At 31.7% G+C, this 8,855-nt stretch overlaps 1 long non-coding RNA gene across 4 annotated transcripts; it reads right to left on the reverse strand.

Annotated features, from left to right (window-relative positions):
• Positions 1–356: 356 nt before the first annotated feature.
• On the reverse strand, positions 357–5,455 carry LOC116141757. 4 transcript variants are annotated; one of them, XR_004129877.1, is made up of 11 exons: positions 5,269–5,455; positions 5,055–5,186; positions 4,865–4,958; positions 3,341–3,503; positions 2,944–3,051; positions 2,697–2,797; positions 2,472–2,533; positions 1,249–1,356; positions 1,002–1,102; positions 754–838; positions 357–600 (listed from the first exon to the last, which is right to left on the reverse strand). It is a non-coding gene; the product is annotated as an uncharacterized LOC116141757 (long non-coding RNA). The 4 variants fall into 4 exon arrangements; XR_004129878.1 differs by lacking the exon at positions 5,055–5,186; XR_004129876.1 differs by having other exon boundaries at positions 4,865–5,186.
• Positions 5,456–8,855: the final 3,400 nt, after the last annotated feature.

Here is an 8,855-nt window from a genome sequence, read left to right on the forward strand (position 1 = left end):
AGAAATAATTCCTATAGAATGTGAACTTTGTTTTAATTTTTAATATACCATTTAAGAACTGTTCATGTCGATGAATTTGGAATATATATATATATATATATATTAGTTTATTTGTTTTGCATTAATTCTGGAATTGAATAAATTAATAAATATTAAGAAGATATTTTTAATAATCTTTTATTTTCAAGAAAATATTAATAAATGCTATAGTTGCAAAGTCGAGTGTTAGGCTGACTCATGCTTTAGGCCCACATTTGCAAGGAGCAAACAAAAGGCAATTGCAAAGGGCCAATAAAAAAAGATTAAATTAAAGGAATTAAAAATGTGAAAAAGATTTAAAAGAATTAGAACTTGCATTACTCAAAAATTAATGTGAAAGAGGCGCTGCAAAGTAATGCCTTAAAAAATACACGAAAATGAAATTGAATTTAGTTTCTTAAGATTTGAGACGTTTTTTGATTTCTGAAAGTGCATTCCAGGATGCTCAGCTCATGAAGATGAACTTCGTAAACTACAGACTTCCAACTCAGGTTTCTCAGAACACTTATCCACAGTAAATTACTACTTTCTGAGCAATAATATCAATAGTTCCCCTGTCACCTGTTGAAGAAAACAGAACCTAAACTTAGCACACGATGTCGATTGATAAATTAACTGAAAATAAATAAAGGATATATGGTTAGGAATCTATTCTGGAAAAGTAAAAGTTGATCACTCAGTAGTCAATTCACAAACTTGCAGTTTCTTAATAACCTTTAGAGATATGTCAAGATTTCCTGAGAGAGCCCTCAAAAGGGAAGTCTTCCCACAACCTGGGGAATCAAGCAGAAGAGTTATCCTGAAATAATAACAGAGGAGACAATGAGGTAAATAGAAATACAGGATTTAGCAAGAAAGTATTATTTGACTTCTAGAATCACACTCCAAAGGAAAATGAGTTAAAAACATAATTGTATATTATACGATTGACAAAAGTATCCTAAGGAATGAAATCAATTAACCTTTTGGAGTGATATGGCTCCATGGTTGTGACCGAGTCCAGCAGGTTTACAGATTACATCTACAATGTAGTCTCCCATATCTTTTAGTGTTTGCCAGCAACCTGTAGAAAGACATATCCCAATCAAAAGAAGATTTGTACAAAACGCTTATTTCCCAAGTCATAGTGGAGGAGGAGCAGAGAAATGAATAGATACAATAGCAGGAATAGAGAAAATATCAAAACCAAAACTTAATGGAAAGTGATACCTGTGTATGTGTTCCTTGCTTCAAGCAGTAGCCAAGAAACAAGCTTTCAATTTGATTTTCTCAATGATTGATGATAATGAAGTCAACATTTATACATAGCAAGATTTCCTAATGACATTTGAAAAATGAAATGAGATGGTTTTGTAGACAAAGATAAAAGTAAATCTGTTGTATAAAGAAGCAAATATATCATCATATCAGCAACTCAATTGTTTAATAGGAGATGGAAGAAAATTTAAATTGATGTTATTGGAGAATGAAAGTCTAAGAGCATGCACAATAACTAATTGAAAAAAATACAACAAAATTTCAGTTGTTGGTTTTGGCCAAAGAGGCAGGAAAATTATCCATGCTATCCCTCAAAGACTTACGAATCATTCGAAGTTCAGCATAGCCTCGGTTTGATTTCAAGAAGCTTCCTGTGGCTAAATGAGCTAAGAATGTCCGTGGCAATTTTTTGGCCATAGTGGGCAATGTCATGAACCAGTTATGTTTTCTCTCCCAAGGTAAGTAGGTTGCATTTGTCAGGATCAAGTACAATTCCCAAAAACAGCAAATCAATAGATTAGTTGCCAAAGTTTGAACTTCAGACACCTATGAGCAGATATAGTAAAGTTGATCATTGCCTAAATAATGTTTGTTCAAAAAACTCCATATAGGACAAAGGTGATAAAGTTCAAAAATCTCAACTACAAACTTTAATTAGCGACTGATAGCATGCAAGAAACATAAAAAGTATATAAGATTTAATTTTGATTTTAATATCCAAGTTCTTACAGAGATATTAAATGTGATGCTTTTATGATGCCCTTTTTTAAATCAATTCAATCCTTAGCTATCTGGGCGTGAGAATCTTATTGGATATGCTTGAAAGTTTTAAGTACTCTTTCATAGGATCCTGAAGCATGAGATTCAAGAGTTATGAAAGTTTAATGCTGTTGCAAGTTCTCTAATTTAGGGGATAATTTGAAACTCTATGATCTCTCCTCTTAGCCGTGAATTGATTAGGAGAGTTGTTATTTTTAATAATATTTTATTTTCAAGAAAATAATAATAATATATATGAAAGAGAAATGCTATAATTGCATAGTCAAGTGTTAGGCTGACTCATGCTTTAGGGCCACATTTGCAATAAGCAAACAAAAGGCAATTGTAAAGAGCCTATAAAAAAAGATTAAATTAAAGGAATTAAAAAAGTGAAAAAGAATCTGAACTTGCGTTACCGAAAATGAAGAAGATGAAAAAGACATTGATGCAACCTGTGGAATCAAGCAGAAGAGTTATCCTGAAATAATAAAAGAGGAGACAATGAGGTAAATAGAAATACAGGAATTAGCAAGAAAGTATTATTTGACTTCTAGAATTACACTCCAAAGGAAAATGAGTTAAATACAGAATTGTATATTATACGATTGACAGAAGTATCCTAAGGAATGAAATCAATTAACCTTTTGGACTGATATGGCTCCATGATTGTGACTGAGTCCAGCAAGTTTACAGATTACATCTACAATGTAGTCTCCGATATCTTTTAGTGTTTGCCAGCAACCTATAGAAAAACATATCCCAATCAAAAGAAGATTTGTACAAACCCTTATTTCCCAAGTCATAGTGGAGGAGGAGCAGAGATAAAGAATAGATAGAATAGTAGGAATAGAGAAAATATCAAAACCAAAACTTCATGGAAAATGATACCTGTGTATGTGTTCCTTGCTTCAAGCAGTAGCCAAGAAACAAGCTGTCAACTTGATTTTCTTAGCGATTGAGGATAACAAAGTCAACATTTATACATAGCAAGATTTCCTAATGACATTTAAAAAATGAAATGAGATGTTTTTGTAGACAAAGATAAAACTAAATCTGTTGTATAAAGAAGCAAATATATCATCAGATCAGCAACTCAATTGTTTAATAGTAGATGGAAGAAAATTTAAATTGATGTTATTGGAGAATGAAAGTCTAAGAGCATGCACAATAACTAATTGAAAAAATACAACAAAATTTCAGTTGTTGGGTTTTGGCCAAAGAGGCAGGAAAATTATCCATGCTATCCCTTAAAGACTTATGAAAAACTAACTTTAGTAAAGCCTACCATTCGAAGTTCAGCATAGCCTCTGTTCGATTTCAAGAAGCTTCCAGTGGCTGAATGAGCTAAGAATCTCTGTGGCAATTGCCATATTGGGCAATGTCATAAACCAGTTATGTTTTCTCTCCTAAGGGAAGTAGCCTGCATTTGTCAGGATCAAGTAAAATTCCTAAAAACAACAAATCAATATATTAGTGGCCAAAGATTGAACTTCCGACACCTATGAGCACATATAGTAAAGTTGAGCATTGACTAAATAATGTTTGCTCAAAAGAATCCATATAGGACAAAGGTGATAAAGTTCAAAAATCTCTTGAACTACAAACTTCAATTAGTGACTGACGGCATGCAAGAAACATAAAAAAGTAGCAATCAGAACCCCAAAGACTTACACTAAGGTGACTAAGAGACAAGTATATTAATTGATTTACATATTTCTTCTGAATCATGCACTTGCAGCATATTCAAGCACATCATTTGTCCGTTTTAACATTCTCACAATCATGTGTACCCTGAAGTTATGATTTTCTCACTTCTATCCTCCATGTTTTTATCTATTGTACTCTATTAATTTTTAAACAATTTTTACCATAGCTCCTTATTGCCACTGTTGAGATGTATGACCGAAATGAAGAAACGAGCAGTACAAAATTACTTGTTGGCAATAACCCAAAATTTATAATCATGCCATTGCTCCCCTTCAACATATTTATCCCCACTACACTTAGTAGTAAATTCACAAACTTGCAGTTCCCTAATAACCAAAAACTCTGCTTTGCTAGTCATGGTCAGCCTCACCCAGTCATAAATTCATACAGTAGTCAATTCCAACAGTTAATGAAGATGCTTAAACTTTAATGTTACATACCCTAAAGGGTTAAAGGGTTTCACTTTTACTACCACTACACATCAAAGCCCCAAACCATGCAGAACCCAAAAAACTTTAAACAGTTGTGCGTTGTATACGAATATAAGATCAGCATCTAACATGCATTTCCATTTCTAGCTTTCTGAACCACAAAAGCTTTGACCAAAATGAAAAACAACCCAAAAAGAAGAAAAAAAAAGGCTTTAAAAAGAAACAAGACTACAGGAGAAGGACAAGCTTTAAAAATACATTGAGTCCCTACTCGAACACCTCTCCCCTACTGAGCTCATAACTGACTAAGCCTAAAAACCGATAAAAACAAGACTTTTATAATCCATCATTACATCAACAAGCCTTATATATAAGAATAGTCTTAAAACAAAGTCCATCCAAATCATCCTATCATTAAGAGAATAGTCTCATGAGTTTCAATCATGTAACCTTAACATGCAACGCACACATGCTTAAAATTCTACCGTTATCAATTTCAATAAAACCACCAGCTACATTGTCTAATTATTGGTATAATTATTTTTATAGCAAACTATTAGAACTTATAATATATTCAAAAGCAAATTTCTAAAAATATAAACAATTTATTTCCATATCAATACACTATCAAATTATTATTCGCACAAGTTGAAATACAAATTAAACCGTACCAGATTTCTTTCCGGATAAATATATTCAGATGCCATTCAATGTATTTGCACTTCATGATCCTTGTTGAACCTCTACTAAATCGGATCAAGTAATCTAGCAACAAAACACAAAAATCACATTTTTCAAACAACGTTTCAAGCAAATCACGCTTTAAGACTACAACTTCACAGATGAACACATTGTGTTCACCTGTCGCCTAGAACCCAAACAAATACGACTTCAGTTTTCAACTTCTAATCTGCTTGAAGCATAATCAACATCATTTGGCACTAATTTCGCCTATCATTGCGAACAGATTTGGGAACAACTTGGCAATCTCATCTGTGAAATTAAAAAATTAAAAAATATTCATACATATGTTCTATTAGGTTTAATAATCAGTATTTGAAACGATGAAAATGACCTAAATTTCCGGCGGATGAACTGGTGAGACCGTCGACGATTTTGAAAGGGTTACAGAAAACGGAAGGGAGAGGACGCGCGTGGTCCATAGGACTCGTTTGAAATTGCCTGTAAACTGAAGCCACGCAGTCGGATACTAGAGAGGATTTGACTACCGCCGGATGTCGCCGTTAGCCACCAACGAAAGAGACACCTAACTCTGTCACGGAGCAGCTGTTATCACCACTGTTAGATTTCTCCATATAAATTTATATGATTGGATAATATCACTAAAGTCCCTCATTTGCTTAAATCATTTTAATTTTGTCCTGACAGAATATTTAAATAGTCCTTTAAATGTTTAATTAATATCATACTTAACCTTATAATTTCTTAAAATATATACCCCAAAATCTATAAAATCAATTGAATTTCCGAAGTCAACTTATATATATTCTTTTGATTTATGTTTAAAAAGAAATGCCAACTCATCTAATACCACACGCTTACCACACGACTTTGCTGTGTGCTGATGAACATTACAATTTCCTTTCCTCTTCATCATCATCACCATCACCATCATCTTCTTCTTCTTCTTCCTCATCATCATCATCAATATCTTCATCATCATCATCATCATCATCTTCTTCTTCTTCTTCCTCATCATCATAATCTTCTTCTTCTTCCTCATCATCAAAAACTAGGAATCTTTTCCATAACTCTAAACAATCTATAATCATAAAGAACAAAAATTCAATAGTAAAATCAAAAACTGTGGAGAAAATGGATCATAACTTATCAATTAAACAAGAAAAAGAGGAATATCCTCAACTACTTTTATATATGCTTCAAAAACACGTATAAATTAACTTTGAGGAAACATAAATTATAATATTGTAGCTTCTCTATATATACTTATAGTCTATAATTGATTCACTTGGAAATTTTAATTAAAGACAAAATTAATAATAAAGACTACTGAGGATTGATTAGTATTAATTCAAGTGAAGGAAAACAAAAAAGTCTACTGTAAAAAAGTATATTGTTAAGTAAATAATTACTTACCATTTTTTAATTGTTATATGATCATATCCAATAATCTTTATCTTTTAACTCCTTTAACCTTTGCATGCTTAAGCCTCCTCTAGAGAAAGTCTTCATCTTGGAGCATTCACTCACATATAATCTTTCCAAATTTGAGAATTTTAAGGTGTAATTCCCATAACATAAACATGTAAGACTTTCTAAATTATTCAACGTCAACATATTCAATTTCTCAAAAACAATTTCACATTTCTCTATATTTCTCTCATTTGCTAATACTTCTATCATCATTTCACAGCTTCTATTGACAAGTATTCTAGTTTTGCAAAATTGTTGGGCAACACAACACTTTATGAATTCTTGTGTTGAGATTGTTGTCTTTAGGTCTTTCTTTTTTCCTCCTTCTTTTTTATGTAATAGCTCAAAATTGAAAAAAACTGGAGTCAGAAATCATCATATGGGTGCGAAAGAAAACGTATTGGAGATTGGACCCTCCAGTACTCTCATAGATGATGGACAAAGCAATTTTACATCTGATGATAGTTTCAAGGAATAAAAAATGGAGAGTGTGGGTGGAAGAATACGAAGACAAAAACTGAGCACAACCGCAATTTGAGAAAAATCATATGAGGATTTGCCAGGATTTGGTTCATGGATTTTGATTTGTGGAAGAAAGGCGTGATGTATTTTCTGTACTAGCTTCTGTAGTCAAATTTTGAACACTAAAGAAGGAAACTATGACATATATGTAATGGAAGAGTAAACAGCTTCCCAACTGTTCTGCGTTTAAGAGAATAGTTATAGTCTTTATGTTCATTTTATTCACATGGGGATCATGGATTCAGAAAATCAATAAATAAGGGAACAATAATCAAGAAACACCTTGATTTTTCCTCTATTTCAGGTTTCTTATCTTTATCCAATCAACTGGATATATAAGAGGCCTTGAATGCTGAAGCTGCATGTAAAGATCATACCCATGTCTGTCTTGCACTCTGGAAACTAGGAAAGGCCAATAGGGCCCCGGTTTGTTTCAATCAAAGGTTGACTGGAATGGTAGAGTGCTCCTGGTAAGGAAATAAAAACGGCCAATTAAGCCCGAGGATCATGCATCGTATTCCATTGAGTTGACTGTTGAGTAGGTAAAAATAACTCTTTCATTTCAGATTAGGTTATTTTAGAATGTAAATTAAGACATTAATATATATATAGGAAATTTTGGGAGGTGAGGTGCCCCGAAAGTTTCAATGGGAGTTTAAGGTACCTCGATTCTTTCTCTAAGTCTAATTTTTTGAGGGTAGGTAGAAAAATTAGAGATGTTAGCTGCAAATGAGGTGGTAGAGAAGGTGAGTGATTTGGCATTTTCAAAACTATGAAGAGAGATAGGTAATGACTCTGATGATTCAGACCATGCCCTATCTCTTCATCTTGAAATATTAGGCCCAATCAATGATTTTTGGGAAAAGATAAAAAAAGAACAAGATGAGAGAAAGGCAGGCTTTAAAGTTTAAACAGAGATTCATTTTAAGTTCAGTTTTCATCACACACACGCACATACACATATATGTGTGTATTATCAACCATTAATTAAAAATAAATGGTTAGAATTTAAATTATTATAAATTAATAAATATTTATTAAATTATATTTTAAATATATAAAATTTAACATAAATGAAATTTTTTATTTTATAAATCTCAAAAAATGGTTTATTATTTTAATAAATTTTTATGAGATTAATGTTATTAACTGTAAAAGAAATATAAATATTGAATAAGCTTAGATGGGAGTGTTGAATAAATCTTCAATTTTGAAACTGATGTGCAAAGGAGATATAGAAAATGCATCCCAGAAATATCGATCACATTGTTGATGCAGTAACCAACCTTGGATTTGTTCTGAAAATAATAAGTATAATCACATGTCATTTACTATAAGAAAAACAGAAAAAGAGACATTTCTACGATTTTTAATTATTTTTCATCAAATAAATGGAATGAATATGTATAATGGTCTCAAATTTAAGTGGATATGAACGGAAGTTTACATATTTTATTTAACACATTTCAATAAAATTTGTTGATCGATTATGTGTGATTTTAATTCCTAAAAACATCAATCTAAGCTTTATTTTAATAACGTCTTTAATGGCTCTAGTATGATTATTTTTAATAATCGAACGTGTTTAGTGGATTGTAAAATCATATTCTTATAAAATTGTCCAAAACGTGTTTTATGGTTTGTAAAAAATGAAATCTTATATAATTGTTCTATCTGCATATTTATTCTCCATCCATATCTCTTTAGTTACTGTTCATGAGACCTAATGTTTTCATTACTGAGAATAATTGATTGACGATGAAGACTACTCACCGTGTGAGAAGATTTATACTTTATTAAAGTAAGAAAAAGTTTGATAAAGTAAAATTGACCATTGACCTCATTGCAGGGACTCCTAGCTCAAAAGAAGATAAAATTTACAAAAGAGCTTGACTTCAACAATTACAAGGATTAAGAAACCTAATGAATTTTTAAGATGAATTCAAAATGCTTTAATAATGTTCA

This window comes from Pistacia vera, unplaced genomic scaffold (assembly GCF_008641045.1).
Source record: "Pistacia vera cultivar Batoury unplaced genomic scaffold, PisVer_v2 Contig40, whole genome shotgun sequence".
Lineage (NCBI taxonomy): Eukaryota > Viridiplantae > Streptophyta > Magnoliopsida > Sapindales > Anacardiaceae > Pistacia > Pistacia vera.